This window comes from Perca fluviatilis, chromosome 14, assembly GCF_010015445.1.
Source record: "Perca fluviatilis chromosome 14, GENO_Pfluv_1.0, whole genome shotgun sequence".
Taxonomy (NCBI): domain Eukaryota; kingdom Metazoa; phylum Chordata; class Actinopteri; order Perciformes; family Percidae; genus Perca; species Perca fluviatilis.
Genome location: NC_053125.1, coordinates 5,339,687 through 5,356,709, shown reverse-complemented (window position 1 = coordinate 5,356,709; position 17,023 = coordinate 5,339,687). Strand labels below are relative to the sequence as shown.

Genomic DNA, 17,023 nt, shown 5'->3' with positions numbered 1-17,023 from the left:
TGAGGCATTGGTGTCATTTTTGGATTTATTACAGTACAAATATTACATATTGGACCTTTAATCTTCGATTTAATTATTTATTATTTTGCTGCTAAAAGTTGAAACAGCCACACCACACCACTATAATTTTAATGTTTGTCATGCTCTATTTCTTACGCACGTTGCCAGCATCTGTGTAACCAAAGATCATTTTTCTGTCTCTCTCTCTTCAGGTTTGCTTTGTTTCATAATGTGAGGATCCCTCGGGAGAATCTACTGAATAAGACGGGAGATGTTACTCCTGATGGCCGCTATGTTACACCATTCAAGGTTAGTAAGTTTCCACTTGTGGAAAGCGCTCAATAAGCATCCCAAGCACCAATTCAAGTTAAATTAAAGCTGCACTACTTCATATTTTTCTTGACGATTGATGAAATTATCATGAGTATGAGTAAGGTGTCACTCATAGTGATAAACCTACAGCAAATTATTACCAACTCAGCTTTTTAGCCTCTTTCAGCTCATTGTTTTGGTTTTAAATGGTCTTTGGTCGAGCAAAGCAACTAGCTCTGCCTTGCAGAGAAGACACAAAACCAACAAAAGGTATTTTAAATTTTATCAACGCCCTTTGCTCCCACTCAAACAAGCATGTCTGTGCAGGAGACCAGAGAAAAGGATGTTTTTAAAGGTCTCTGTGTGTTCTCTTCAGCTGTTAAGACTATTGGAGCTTCTAACTGAATCTTTGTGGTGTGAAGTTTAGTTTCTGGCCTGATCCCTCTTTGTACTTTCAGATATCTCCTTTATTTTACTCCCATGATTATTTTCAGCTGAAAGTTGTGTTAAGTTACTGCTGATGAAGACCCTAACCTCTTGATTTTTCTGTTTCACAATAAAAGCTTTTAGATAACAAAATAACTGGGACCTTTATTGTTAATGTATAGGAAATGAAATGTGCATGGACTTAAGTTGAACTTGCCCCATAGAAACTTTGTTGCCGTATAGGTCAAACATTAGGACTCATTGTTGAATTCCTTAGCTGTTCTGGAGGATTTCGGCATTCCTTAAGAAAATAATGGATAAATTAGACTTTCTGGACGTGTTTTCTATTTTCACAGGTCCTATAAGACCAAAATCTTATAGGATTTGTGTGTTCCATTGTGAACCCCTTGCTCTGCAGTGTGTGTACAGTAATATTATGTAAGTGATAATGTTAGGCAAGCCGATCAATATAGCGAATACAATCCCGACATGCTAATGTAGGGCATCGCAGAGGGGTCCTGCATCAGTCTGTCACTGTTGTATTTGCTATAAGGACCATGGCATAATACACACCTACTTACTAGATTAATCAATAATTTGTCACAAAGTATTGATTTAAAAATGATTGTATTGCTTCCGGTAAATAAACTAACGTCATTCATCTTGTTTCCTTCTTGCTCTTGTGCTGCAGTTAAACACTGTTATTTTCACTCCCCGCGAAGTTACTAGCGATCATAGGTCAACAAGGTCCGCGTCAGGTGTTAAGGAAACTCTCAACCTGACAACCTGATGAGAAATGGTTCACTGACACAAGACATTAATGGACTTCAGCAGAGAATATGGAACTACTGGAATCCTACAACACAAGTGACTTTATGAAAAGAGGTTTCATAAAGAGGATGTGGGACCAATGGAACAACAAAGATGCACAGCAAGTTGGAGCCAGAACGACAGGTCGGATAATGACAACCCTAACCCTATAATCCCAGATTGGGTACCAAATCCCAACAATAGGCTTAAAACAAGCGATAATCATAAACTGGTACATAATCGTAAGCTGGAGCCCCTATGGTCGTTTACCACAGCTAAGTGACAAAATACCCCCTGAAAGTCTACTAGAAGATGTTACTACTAAGAGTTCCCTACTGCGACCATCACTGAGACCAACAAGCTGATATATGTACACTTCAGCAACAGTGATCCTAGAGATGCTTGGCTACAAGATGTGAACAGCTTTCAACTCCATAGTCATAGGCCATAATTACATCAAATTGTTCAGACCAGTGGCACTGGATACTGCTATACAAAGACTCATAGCTATGGCTACCCACCTGAAGAAATACAGTACAAATAAAATCAATAAACAATACTGGGAAAAGAGGGGAGGGAGTAGGAGGAGCTAAGAGCAGACCACAGCAACCTTCAAGAACCACACCCAGTAACCATCACATTGGCAGACATTTAAGAGTGAGTCTCACATGAAGAGCTGGAAGGCTCTCTGCTGAGAGATGAGACCCACCCAGAGTGGTTAATCCAAGGCAGGCCCAGAAGGGGGCAATTCCTTCCAACTACCGGCCAATAACCTGCCTCTGCACAAATTGGAAGCTCCTTCCAGGCATCATGCAACTAAGATGAGTAGGCACATGGCTCAATACATGAGCAAGGCCCAGAAAGGAATTGGGGAGCCAAACACCAGCTACTGGTTGACTGAGCAGTCATTCGAGACTGTAACAACAGACACACTAACCTGTGCACTGCCTGGATCGACTACAAGAAAGCCTACGACTTGATGTCACACTCATACTGGAATGCTTGGAACTGGATAACATCAACCATACACTAAGAACTTTCATCAAGAACTCAATGGGCTGACAACTCTAGAGGCCAACGTGAAGCCATTCACACAAGTTGACATCAAGTGCAGCATATAACTAGGAGATGCTCTATCCCCACTGCTGTCGTGCATAGGTCAGTCAGATCTCACTAACAGCGACTTTGGATACAGGTTCTGAAGTTGAGTAACCTTCAGCCACCTACTATATATATGGATGGCATCAAATATACCGGGAGTAAGCATAACATGACTCACTGATTCCCATTATAAGGGTGGCTGAGGACTAGTAAGCATCAAAGCCACTATCCAGGATGAACAAACAAAGAACCAGGAGTACATCAGGAAGATAGCTCCAAGTGATGACGGGCTAACTGAACATCTCAAGCAACAGAACTGTGACCTAACGCGACAAACACATAGAACGTCGAAGGTGTGTTGTTGTTGCCACAGCCAGAAGACAAATTTTGTTTCAAAAGAGGCTGGAGGCAGCAAAAAAAAACAAAACGCCTCTGGCTAAACTATTTAAAAACGGCGGGTTTGTTCACTACACCCCCGTCTGTATCTAGCAATCATAACGCAGTGATTAGTGACGATTCTCTCCGACCAATCAGTAGTCTGCAGGTTTTCACATCACCTTTTGGTATCGCCTCAGCTCGCTAGGAACCTCAACGGAGGTGATACTAAAAAAAGTACCCGTTGGCGGGTACCAAAAAAAGGCAAAAACACCATTAGTCTCTAGCTCATATTCAAACCCTGCATATTTTTGGAGGGCTCTAAATTCTAATAAAAATAACAATTTCTGAGATCAAGGTCAATGACTGTCTATTGTCTGACCTTAAAGAGATTACTTTAGCCTTCAGTAAACATTTTGTAGTTGCTACTCAACTTTTTTAGAATGGGGGATTAGATCGCTTTCTAACGGATGACAATGTATTCACTGTTCCTCGCAAGCAAACATTAACCCTTGATTCGGTTTCCTCAAGTATAGTTAAAAAGGCTGTCCTAACCATCGATCCCAGAAAATGTACTGGAGAGGACAGTTTGGATCCCTTTTTTCATAGGTCCACAGCCCATATTATCTCAGAGCAAATAACTCATATTTTCAGTCATTTCAATTTCCTCTGGTGTAGTTCCCAGTATTTGGAAAATGGCTCATGTTGTACCCCTACATAAGGGAGCTGATAAAAACAATTTTAACAAATATAGACCAATATCCAAACTGCCTTGTCTGTCAAAGGTCCTGGAATGTCTGGTAAATGATCAATTGAAGGTGTTTCTGTCTAGAGCTTCCATTTTAAGTTCATTTCAGTTCGGCTATAGAGCCGGGCACAGTACTACAACTCCTGTTACTTCGGTCGTGAATAACATTGTATCAGCTTTAGATTTAAAAAATGCCCTGTGCCCCACTATTTGTTGATCTTTCCAAAGCTCTTGACACAGATCATTGCCTGCTCATACAGAGGTTACCTAATATTGGCTTTGATAATAATGCTTGTAATTAGCTGAAGAACTACCTATCAAAGAGGCAACAATCTGTTAAATTGGGTAGCTATAATTCTGAGGTTTTAACAAAAGGTTTTCCACAGGGTTCAATCTTAGGTCCAGTTCTTTTCACCATCTATATCAAGGATATTATTTCATCTTTGGTAAACTGGCATGCCCATCTGTACGCAGATAACACAGCGCTATATAATGTTGCTGATTCTGCAACCGAAAAAAAAAAGTGTTCCTTTAATATTCTAAAGACCTAAGACTTAAGACTAAATAGCATAAAACAAAGTGTATGCTATTTACGAGAGCCAAAACTAAAGATTATACTAACCTTTCCACTGTGAACGGATTTATGATTGAGAGAGTCACAGAATATAAATATCTCGGCATCTGGACTGATGAAAAGCTCATTCAAATTTCACATTGATGATCTTCTACAGAAATAAAAGCATCTGTCTAATGTTTTGTAGGAAAAGGGTCGTTAAAGCAGTTTTCATATCAGTTTTGGACTAGGATGATGTGATTAATAGACATGCATCCTCTTCAACTTTTAAATCTCTGCCTTGAGATTCATAACCAGTCATGTCTATGGTACACATCACTGTATTTTATATAAAAGTGTTGGGTGGTCTTCTCTCCAAGAGAGACTCACTGATATATCTTTATCTATAAGGCTCTTATTAAAAATACCATATTACCTTACAGCACCTCTGTTACTAAGAGGGACCTGTTCAGACTCGCTCTGCTGACTGGCTTTTGCTTCATGTTCCATGAGCTTGGTTTGAAAATATTATATATATATATATATATATATATATATATATATATATATATATATGTGTGTATTCAGACCCCTTTAAAATTTTCACTCTGTTTCATTGCAGCCATTTGCTAAAATCAAAAAAGTTCATTTTATTTCTCATGATGTACACTCAGCACCCCATCTTGACAGAAAAAAACAGAAATGTAGAATTTTTTGCAAATTTGTTAAAAAAGAAAAACTGAAATATCACATGGTCATAAGTATTCAGACCCTTTGCTGTGACACTCATATTTAACTCACATGCTGTCCATTTCTTCTGATCCTCCTTGAGATGGTTCTACTCCTTCATTGGAGAAATAAAATAAAACAAATTTTTGATTTTAGCAAATGGCTGCAATGAAACAAAGAGTGAAAAATTTAAAGGGGTCTGAATACTTTCCGTACCCACTGTATATAGTATTTTTCTCTTTGTCATTCTGTTGTTTCTCATGTCTCTGTATTGTGATGTTCTCTCCTTCAGGACCCCAACAAGCGTTTCGGGGAGTCTCTGGGTGCCCTGTCAGGGGGCAGATTGTCCTTCACAAGGATGGCTACGATAAACCTGAAGCTTGCTCTGACTATCGCTATCCGCTTCTCAGCCACCAGAAGACAGTTTGGACCCAAAAACACAGAGGAGATTCCTGTGTTGGAGTACCAGTTACAGGTCAGGATGGAGGGAGTGGATTTAAAAGCAGACGTACCTAATCAAATTACAGAGTAATCTGTATCTAACGCCATGACAACACTTATTGCTTTATGTTATGTTATTTATGTACATATCCTTATTAATGGGAGTTTAAATGTTTTCCGCAAATTCCTTGGATATTTTTTATATTGTTTCAGCAATGGCGTCTGATCCCGTACCTGGCAGCAGCGTATGCTCTTGAACACTTCTCCAAATCCATCTTCATGAACCTTTTTGAGTTCCAGATTGGACAGATGATGAAGGAGAAGAGTGACAGACAAGTGAGTTAAGATGAGGTGCACGAGTGTGTCTATATCCAGAGTTAGCATAACTCTGTATAAACTTTAGTCTAACATGTCTGCCATGTGTGTATTGCAGGCAGAGATGGGCAGGGAGATCCATGCTATAGGCTGCTCCAGTAAACCACTGGGCTCATGGATTGCTCAGAGGGATTCAGGAGTGTAGGGAGGCCTGCGGTGGACATGGATACCTGGCCAGTAAGTCTCTCTCCCACACACACACGTTTATCAGTGTTTTTTTGACCCCAACGGAGGCACTGGTTATGGTTAGGGTTAGGGTTAGGGTTAAGGTTAAGGTTAAGGTTAGGTGCCTTGAAGGCAGCGGTCACAGCGCTGCCTGGAAGGAGCAGTTGGGGGCAAAAAACACCTTCGAGACACACGCGCACACACACACACACACACACACACACACACACACACACACACACACACCTAACTACCTTCTCCCTCTTTCTCAGTGAACCGGCTGGGTGATCTGCGTAATGACAATGACCCAAACTGCACATATGAAGGAGACAACAACGTCTTGCTGCAACAGACCAGCAACTACCTGCTCAGCTGGCTCCATGCTAAACACCGCGGTCAGTCCTCTATGCACTGAGGGATTATTACAAGACTTTAATGTCAGATACAGAATGCAGTGGCGAGAGGTAGTGCTGTAGCTGCTACCAATATTCCTTCAAAAGGGCTAACTTAAAAGTTAGAGTTCTGCACAAGGGTTGTGCCAATTGGCAACGCGCCTGCCAATGTTAAGGCCTTTTTTGGGCCGTATACCACAACAGTTAAGGCATATCCACCTGCATTCATCACCAATTAGCCAATCGTGATAATTTTTCACATAAATTGATAGTTATCTTTAACGATTGACTGTAAAAGTAATGAAAAAGGTAAATATACGGGTTGTATATTAACCCTATGTGAACGGATGCTTCATATATGACCAAGAAGAGTATCGGGATAAATACTGTTGAAGGGCGGGTCTTGGCGTGGCCATAGTGGGATTCGTAATATCGCGAGCGGTACCGGGAACTGGACGGCTGCTGCTGAAGGCTTCCCCGCGGACTGCAAACGTGTGACGGTCAGGAAGACATTTTGGCAGGGGGAAAAACTGATCAGAAAATGTAACGGAATGTTGTAGAAATGTAGTGGAGTAGAAAGTATAGATAATTGCTGCAAAATGTAACAAAATAAAAGTCAAAAGTATGCACTATTGATTTTACTTAAGTAAAGTACAGATACGTGAAAAATGTACTTAAGTACAGTAGAAGTATTTGTACTTTGTTACATTCCACTACTGCCGCTGACCCAGGGCCCTTTACTGCGTGTCATCCCCCTCTATCTCCTATTCCTGTCTCTCTTCAGCTTTTCTAAATAAAGGAAAAAGCCCTAAAAAACATCTTAAATAAAGTTATTTGGAACATTTAGGTCGCCTAAAAATGTTCTGTAAACCAAGCTAGCGCTACCCCTCTTGCCCAATAATAGTCACGTCAGGTTTCAAAAACAAAGATGGCGACGCAAATTTTGAATGCAGGATTGATCTCTAAAGTTTCAGCTGCTGTGTTGTGCGGTTTCAGATGGTGTGCGCATTGAGTCTCCTCTTCACACTGTGGATTTCCTGGATGATTCCCACAAGATCCTGGAAAGCAGGTTCACAGCAAGAACAATGGAGGAGTGTATGGACTCTGCAGGTACTCCTAGAACTAAAGAAGGGATTATTCCCTGAACTCAACATGGTGTCTAAATATACATTTAACCAGTTATCTAAATATCACAGATACAAAAATTCTACTGATTGCATTTCTAGAGTTGTTTCTCAGTTTAACATAGTGAGTGTACTCCTTGTTCATCATATCAGTGCCACTGGCAGCCTATAAGTGGCTGGTGTGTTTCCTGCTGGAAGAGAGCCAGAAGAGGCTGGAGCAGGAGATGGCCTCGGGAAAGGAGGAGTTTGAGGCCCGTAACAACAGCCAGGTAAGACACACACACACACACACACACACACCACTGCACCAAGCCTTTATGGTCAAGTTAAAAAATAAAACTTTTGTTCTCAGTTATTAAAACAAAATTGTCAGGAGAACTAGTACAATAACAATAGTGATTTACAATTCAAACATTGTGTGACTTAATGGATGTAATTAATTATTTTAATTGTCGGACTGCCTTTTTTTACGTTGAGGTGTCGGAAGCTGCTGAGAATTTCACTAAGCATATTTTTACACATTCGTCCCTCCTTTTGGTAAATTTTTGCCACTTACACATTAAATACACATGGTTAGCATTGAACTGTGATAATAGTTGTTCATCTGAGTTTATAGTAGAAATAAACACTATACTATTAATGTTCTTGCGTGTGTGTTTAGGTCTACTACTGTCGCTCCCTGGCCATGGCCTACATAGAACACAACTGCCTCCAGAGGTTTCATGAGCTGACTACTGATACGGACACACCAGCTGGTCTCAGACCTGTACTCAGCAATCTGTGTGCCCTGTATGGGCTGTGGAGCCTCAGCAACCACATGGCCACACTCTACCAGGGTGTGTACTGTACTCTATATACTACATGCATCAATCTAGATAACGCATTCCATTGTATAGATATTTGTAACACAGTTTTATTACTGCACAGGTAATTACTTGAGTGGAAGGAAGCCCACAGACTTGGTCCAGATGGCCATTCTCACTCTCTGCTCCCAGGTACAGAAACATTCCATCTATTCCATACGTAAGGGTTAATTACCTTATTACCTGATGATGGACACCTCGATTTTTAAGACCATAAATTTATATTTTCACGCATTTTGCAATCCAAATCTAAGTTTTTTTCAAGCAATAACTCTGTTTCCCTGGTAACACCTAAGGGTTTGAAAAATCATTCCTATCCCTTAAGGTTGTTATGCAATGAAAATGTTCACTGCTCCAGTAAATAGGACTGAATAATAGGTGTCCTATATCATAAATTAATATTAGATGTATTAAAATATAAATTAATGGTTTACAAAAATGTAATTTGGCAAGTGATGGTATAAGCGGGTTAATGCCCTTGGAGGTGTCCCTTAATGGACTTCGCGGCCCGTCGGCCAGTTCTGACCTCGCCATCGTCCAATAATTCTTGATAATTAACATCACGTCAGGCATTAACCCTTACTTAATGGACACCCTGCAGCCATGGTATATAAGCTGAATGATGAAGTCATGATGCTGCCCCCCCAACTGACATTAAGCTCAACCTGACTTGCTCTGTCTGTGTGTCTCCTCCAGCTGAAGGATGATGCAGTAGCATTGGTGGATGTTTTGGCACCTACTGATTTCATTCTCAACTCACCTATTGGCAACGCTGATGGACAGGTAAAGACATACACGCACTTAAAGCTTATTTATACCTCAGTATTTTGATGTATGGCCATAAATAATGAAAGAATTGTCATGTCGTACCAACCATTGATATAGAACAATTGAATTGTTCTATATTTATGGTACCAACACATTTAGGGCGCTGTTGACAGGTGAGGGGATACCTCTTTTTATAAGATTAGATCATTTGTGAGGGTAACGTTTTGATTATTTTTTTAGGAAAATGGTATAATACACATTGTTCAGTCTACACCCTCAACAGAAAGAAAAAGTGGGGTTTTGTTAATGATTTGTCTAGCCTGGTGAAAATATCCTTTAGGCAGTGTAGGGCAACCAACCTACAACTAGGTTGTAGGTTGGTTGGTTGGTTGGTTGTTGCCCTGACACCAGCGGGTCAGGTCCTCTACTTCTTTCAAGTAGGCCTTTTCATTGTTGTTTATGATCAGGCCCACCACAGCTGTGTCGTCAGCTAACTTGATGATATGGTGTTGGAGTTGAAGGGACTACACAGTTGTGTACTGGGAGTACAGCAGAGGACCAAAAACACAGCCCTGGGGTGCTGCGGTGTTAAGAATTAAGGGTGGAAGAGGTGCGTCCGACCCACCCTCACCACCTGGGGTCTGCCTGTCTGGAAGTCTAGGATCCAAATGCATAGTGAGGTGTTTAATCCCAGGTCCTTGAGCTTTGTGACGGAAAAATTGTTATACGCTGATCTGTAGTCAATGAACATCAATCACATAGCTTCATTTCTTTTCAAATTGAGATAGGGTAGTGGGAAGGATGTGTGTTATGCTGTCTTCCGTTGATCAAACGTGATGGTAGGCAAACTGTAATGGGTCCACTGTGCTGAGTAGTAAGGAGCAGATGTGATCATTGACCAGTTGTTCAAAGCATTCAGTGACTAACGGTGATCGTCACTGGGCGGTTGTCATTCAGGCAGTCTGGTCTTGTTTTCTTGGACACAGGAATGATGGTGGACTTATTAAAGCACGTGGGCATGACAGACTAAGCCAAGTTGAATAGAATTGTGAACACCAGTGCTAGTTGGTCAGCACGCAGTCTGAAGACTCACCAACTGTTATTGTCAGGTCCTGCTGCTTTCTTGGTGTTCACATGCTTGAATGCCCACCTGACCTCATGCTTAGAAAAGGATATGGGTGTTTGAGGTGCTCCAACCCATCCATCAACCTCTGCTTCAGCCGTTTTTGCTTGTTGGCTGCCAATCAGCATACAATGGGTTTAGCTCACTTTCTGTAGCATCAGCACTTGACAAGAAGGAGGAGGTGGGTTTGTAATCTGTCATAGTTCTTAGACCTTGCCACATGGGTCTGGGGTTGCCCTCCTGAAATTGTATCCACTTTCTTCCCTTAATAAAAATAGGTAACAAAAATAGGAAAAACTTTCTTTAACAATGAGCACATCTTCTCCTTGTTTCTCCCTCATGTAGCTTTACAAGAACCTGTGGTCGACAGTGATGCAGGGCAGCCAGGTGCTGGAACGGCCTTCCTGGTGGAAAGAGTTCTGCTCAGACAAGCCGGTGGTCGGATCCCTCCGTCCAAAACTCTAGAACCCACTCAACAACCTCACTTTACCACATTCTAACTAAGTGCAATTTAAAATGTAATGTCCATACTCACAACCTATTGCCAAAAAAAGTGTCCAAAATCTTATAAGTGTTTATTATGAAACGCTGGAGTCCTGTGCACTCTTAAGAACTCTGGATGAACTGAAGAACTCTTGATTCAAAATCAAAAAGACCTCAAAACAGTTACACTGATAGACACAATTATCACAATCCCTTCATAAACACACATAGAAGCCTTGGACCTGCTCACCAGCACATTCTCTAAAACCATTCTCTAAAAATTTAAATGTCGTGACCACCACATCAGATAGGATTGTAAACAGGACCTGCCAACGCTGCCCAACTGAAATTAAATTGCAGGTTTTTCTGCTACAGCATACAGATTTTTTTGTGAATTACATTTCAAGTCATCAGAATGGTGTAGTTCCTCTGTCTCCAAAAACATTCTGTGCCAATCAAATCATTCAACTTTAAACTGTATCAACAAAAAGAAGAAATGTGACCTATCATTGGCTGACGGGGGCGCTTACCGGCACAGAGCAGATGTGACACAACACAAGAATTCACTAATACACAACTCTTACTAATTACTAATTACTTAAATGAGCTACTCAACAGACATGAAGCGGAGAAAATTGCACAGCTAACAGTTTACAGCTGAAGCTGGTAGAGCAGCCTAAAAGGTCCCAGATTGTAATAGGTGGAATTTCAGTGTCTTTTTTTAAAATGAAGTATCAAAACACTCAATCCACAGAGAAATGCATACAGCCTGTATTCAGAAACTGTATATACACACAAGTATACAGACGGACAGTATGAGAAAAATAATGTGTTGTTTGAACATTAAAGCATTTACAAGTTTGAACCTGAAAGTTAGCATAATATGGGACCTTTCAAAAACCTACTTGCAAATGTCAACATTGTACCATTAGAGGCTAAATTATGTGCTCCTTATTCTTCAACACTGTCTGGCCTGAGCTTCTAAGCTAAAAAGAAAGACCGAAAGTCTTCCAGATGTCCTCAGGCTTCCGTGTTATTTTCTTCGTCCTTTCAGTAATTACATAATATTAATAATACATTTTAAAATCATTTGGCATATTTTATGTCACTAATAGAAAGGATGACTTTTTGAATTTCAGTTTGCCTTTAAATAATATTTTTTTTTGTATTTCACCACAAATGTATTTCATTGGTATGATAAATTTAATAATAACCATTACAATAATTTTGTTAAAATTATATATTTATAATAATTTGCTGGAGAGCAGGTTTAATGAAAACCTTTGAGTCTCACATGAATTCAATGACAGACCATCACTGTCATCTGTTCTATAACATGGAAACTCTGATTATGTGAATTATACATGTGAACAATGCAATAATGTAATTTTAAAATAGCATGATTCCAGTGCAGTTATGTTTCAGTTATATTTTAAAATCATCGTTATGGCCATACCAAGGATCATTAAAAGTAAATACCAAGCAAGGGCTTCTAGTTAACACAATGTAACTTTTAAAGTGTGAACATAATTATCTTTATTATATGTGGTAAATGAAGGGTCAATATGATTTTTAGCTGTTGTAATGATTAGAAATAAGCCTGTGGTTGTGTATAACATATACACTTTTTATATATAATATTCAAGTTTTAGAGAAGGTGTAAGATTTGAAGTTGTAGAAAAATATTTACAAAACTCAAATCTCACTTAACCCTTTATTAGGCAAAATCACACATGATACAGTACCTGTGAGTGTGGTTATATGCGACTTAAGTGTTACACTTACGGTTCAGAGTTTCAGACTGATGGCTGCTATGATTGCGTATTCAAAAGCATTTCTCTGTTGTATTGGCTGCAATATTTCACCGTTCATGTAGTTTGTGCACACGTTATTTACACATTCTTAATTTTGTTTCCATACAGCCTTTTTTTACAGGTTTACAAATAGTTGTATACAACCACAGGCTTTCTGTGTTTATTTTCTGAACACATTTGACATGCAACAATCTTACTGACACTTACTGGAGCCTATATAATTGTCTCAACAAACAACCTCATAATTAGAGTAGACATCTAGATCTGATTGTTTAGATTTATTGTATTTCATAGTTGAATGATGTGAAATGTATCTTATGGGATGAAATCCCTAAAATGAAAATTGTGTGGATGTAAAGTTTCATATGACCTTGTAAAGCATGATTACAGTCCTTGTAAACACAATACAAATTAAATAAATTTTCCATACAACAGATTGTCGAAAAGCAGAACAATCTGTTGTTCTTTGATATCTTTACCAAAAATAGAAATCTGTGACTTATTTGCAACAGTTTACTGGCTGACACTCCCCCATCATGTCACACCTATGCCTCCTTTACAGACAAATTAAAAAATATTCAACAAACGGTCAGTGTCTGCGTATAAGGCGTATAATGTCGATGTCATTCCCTCTTAAAAAAAAATTCTATCTGCATGACACAATGGGTCGATTGTGTTAATTGTTTAGACTTGGATGAAGATCCAAACTGTTGGAAATGTAAGACAGAGAATGGCCATTTGGCCAAGGAAGCACACAGACTAAACACACAAGGTAACGAGGGAGTAAAGAGGGACAAGTGACATGAGGGCTGAGGAACAGGTGGAACACATCAGGGTGGGGCAGACAATCACAGAGGCAGGAAAACACACAAGGCAGGAAGTAAAACAAGACATGACACAGGAAAACAGGCACTACAAAGTAAAACAGGAAACTGAAGCATTAAACCATACACAAAGATGGAACTAGAAAACCCCAAACAGAACACAGAAAGAACACGGGTAACACAGATAACATGGGAGCAAACAGGGAATTAATACACAAAATAAACAGGAAACTTTATTTACTAAATGTTTCAAATTTTTGACTTAAATAAAAGTTGTATGTACTTTTTCCACTGCATACAGGTTTGGTGGACTGGAGACTCTTAATATCCCGTAGGTCTGTTACATATGGAACTTTAAAGTGAAATAACTCCACAGAAGGTTTCAAATGCCAAATCAAACCAAATCAAAGTGAAATACAAATACATTGTTACATATTTTTTTTCTTTTAGCTATGCATGTACTGTCATATTAAATGAAAAACATATGTTGAAAGGGGTGGTGATGGCCCAGTGGATATGACACATCTTTGGTGTGAGAGACCCAGGTTTAAGTCCAACTGCGATACATCAACCAAGGTGTCCCTGAACAAGACACTTAACCCCTAGTTACTCTAGAGGTGTGCAACCTCTGACATATATAGGAATTGTAAGTCGCTTTGGATAAAAGCGTCAGCTAAATGACATGTAATGGTTTAACTTTCTTTAATAACTGATTGAATTGTGGTCATTGGTAGTTGTGACATGCCACATTATTATTATGTTTAAGTGTTGTCCAGCAGAGTGCAGCATAGACCTGCCAATAATAAATGCAAGGCATGCACTTTTCATGAAGAGGTGAAAGGGTGATTTTTGTCTTTTGAGATGGACATGTGTTCTTCATGCCAACATGAAAAACAATCAACTGTCCAAGAGTATACGGCATATTCTTTCTAGTTTTTTTTTTTTTACCTCAATATGTAGGCTCAATGGTTTCACTCTAGACCCCGGATCCATATTGTAAACATGATGTTAACAATACAGGATTTAAAATATTCAGAAAAATCAGCTTTGCAAAACTTATCAGGAAGGAAATAAATACAAGACATCATCATTCACCCTGACAGACCACCTTGAAACCATGCCCGATTCTAAAGTCATAAACTGGGTAGACACTGCACGTTTTCTTTTAATGTTTTACACTGTGTTAACTCACACTACATGTTTGAATCTGCATTTCTGAACGGCAAGACCCACAGTGAAGGACACCATGTGGCTGTGCACACTGAACATGAATACTTTGATTTTTGATTTTTGTCAAATCACAATTCCATTAAAGTTTATTCAAGATGTGCAGTTATACTATGAACGGAAATAGAAGGATTGCACAGCTGAAAAATGAAAAAATATACAGTTTTTTAAAATGAATGAGGTAGTGTGACCAACATGTACAGAATGTGTCCAGCAAGGAACAACATAAATGAGGTAACCTAAATGATCTGAATACATTTTACATTTAAAGCTATAGTGTGTAGTTTCTATTCTCCCCCATGAGGAATTCAAAGTAATGACATCAACACTGTCGGCGCATCCACATGATACAAGCCTTCTGTGATCGCTCACCGACGACGATGAAAACAACACCACCACCAACAGTTATATGCATGAGCAGGCTGTGAAAAGTAATGCACTGTTATTTGTATGTATTCCACGTATTTATTACTGTAAGCACCGTATACAGAGTAGCTGTATACAGAGTATACAGAGCTTTATACAGTAGTATACAGAAGCTTTTTTCACCTGGGTCTAACACTGGGCGAGTTAGCGTAGAGTAGCGTTAGCCGCTGAGTAGCTTAGCGCGGGGCTAATGGACCCACGTTTGTATCTCTTAAATGACCCCACTAATAATGCCCGAAATGATACCAAAGGTCTACACTTGTACAAATAGGTTATGCACTCATAAAACGATGGATTGGAAAGTTTGTAAGTACACCAGAAGTTTATGAACACTTGCCTGCTCTCTTCTGCTCTCTGTTGCTGTTGTTGCTGTTGCTGCTGCTGCTACCTGCAGTTAGATGAGTGCTTAGGGCCGTCTATAAATTACTACACTGAAAAGAGATACAACAAAAATATTTATTAATTTAATGATTAAATAAGGTAATGTCTCCAAACTTACCTCAATTATTACTTGTCTCCTGCTAGTTATATTACAGCACTTACTTTAAAAAATAAGTTAAATTAAAAAATATTTTTGTTGCATCTCTTTCGATGTTGTAATTTGTAGATGTCCCTAAGCACTCGTCTCACAGCAGCAACAACAACAGCAGAGAGCAGAAGCCAGCAGGCAAGTGTTATTTACATAAACTTCTGGTGTACTTACAAACTTTCCAATCCATCGTTTTATGAGTGCATAACCTATATATACACTAGTGTAGACCTTTGGTATCATTTCGGGCATTATTAGTGGGGTCATTTAAGAGATACAAACGTGGGTCCATTAGCCCCGCGCTAAGCTATTCAGCGGCTAACGCTACTCTACGCTAACTCGCCCAATGTTAAACCCAGGTGAAAAAGCTTCTGGGGGGTGTTTGGCTCGAGGTCATGGTGCAAAGGACCCTAGGGTGAATTACTCCGAACCATCACTTTAAATATGCATGGGAAGATTCATCTTTTCATCTCTGAATATATTCTCATAGCTATGCCTATTGGTCTTCTACGGGGGAACTGGGAATGGAGAGGACTCAAATGGGCCGATAACCTATCTTTTATTCTATAGACGGCGGTTGACGTAATTTCGTAAGATATCATGCAAATTGTTGTGCATAAGTTTTTGTACTATATTATATGAACCCATTCATGAGAATGCATTGGGTAGATAGCTCTCTCTGTGGGTGGGGGGGCTGTCAGTGGTGAAATGTAACTAGGTACATTTACTCAAGTCTTGTACTTAAGTACAAATTTGAGGTACTTCTACCGGTACTTTTCTTTTCATGCCACTTTCTACTTCTACTCCGCTACATTTCAGAGAGAAATATTGTACTTTTTACTCCACTACATTCATCTGACTGCTTTAGTTACTAGTTACTTTACAAATTAAGAGTTTTGCACACAAAACACATGTAGTTTATAAAATACAATGTTTTATTATAAATTAAACTAGCCAACAATATACAGTATAGGGGAGTGGTGCACGGTCACAGAAGGCTTGTATCATGTGGATGCTCCGACAGTGTTTTTGTCATTACTTAGAATTCCTCATGGGGGTGACAGAAACTACTATGCTGAACTTGTAGGCTGTTATATTGTTGGGTAGTTTAATTCATAATAAAACATTGTATTTTATAAACTACATGCTTTGTGTGCAAAAATCTGAGAGAGACAGCGAGATCAACAGGGGAAGCTCACATATAAGGTAAGACACAACTACACAATAATAGCGTTAGCAAAAAGAGAAGAGAACCGGTACATACAGAGGATTTCAACTGAAGCAAGAGATCTGGCAAAAAAAATGCCACAAAATCCTTTTAGTTTTGAGAGTACAATGTTGTTATCGGGACTTCATCAAATGGAATCCGTGGGGGTTAAAACATGATAAAACACTGTTTTTCGGCCAGCTTCAGC

The 17,023-nt window shown here is 39.3% G+C and overlaps 1 pseudogene; it reads left to right on the top strand.

The window, feature by feature from the left end:
* LOC120573317 overlaps nt 1-17,023 on the top strand; it is a 58,173-nt pseudogene that overhangs the window by 19,298 nt on the left and 21,852 nt on the right.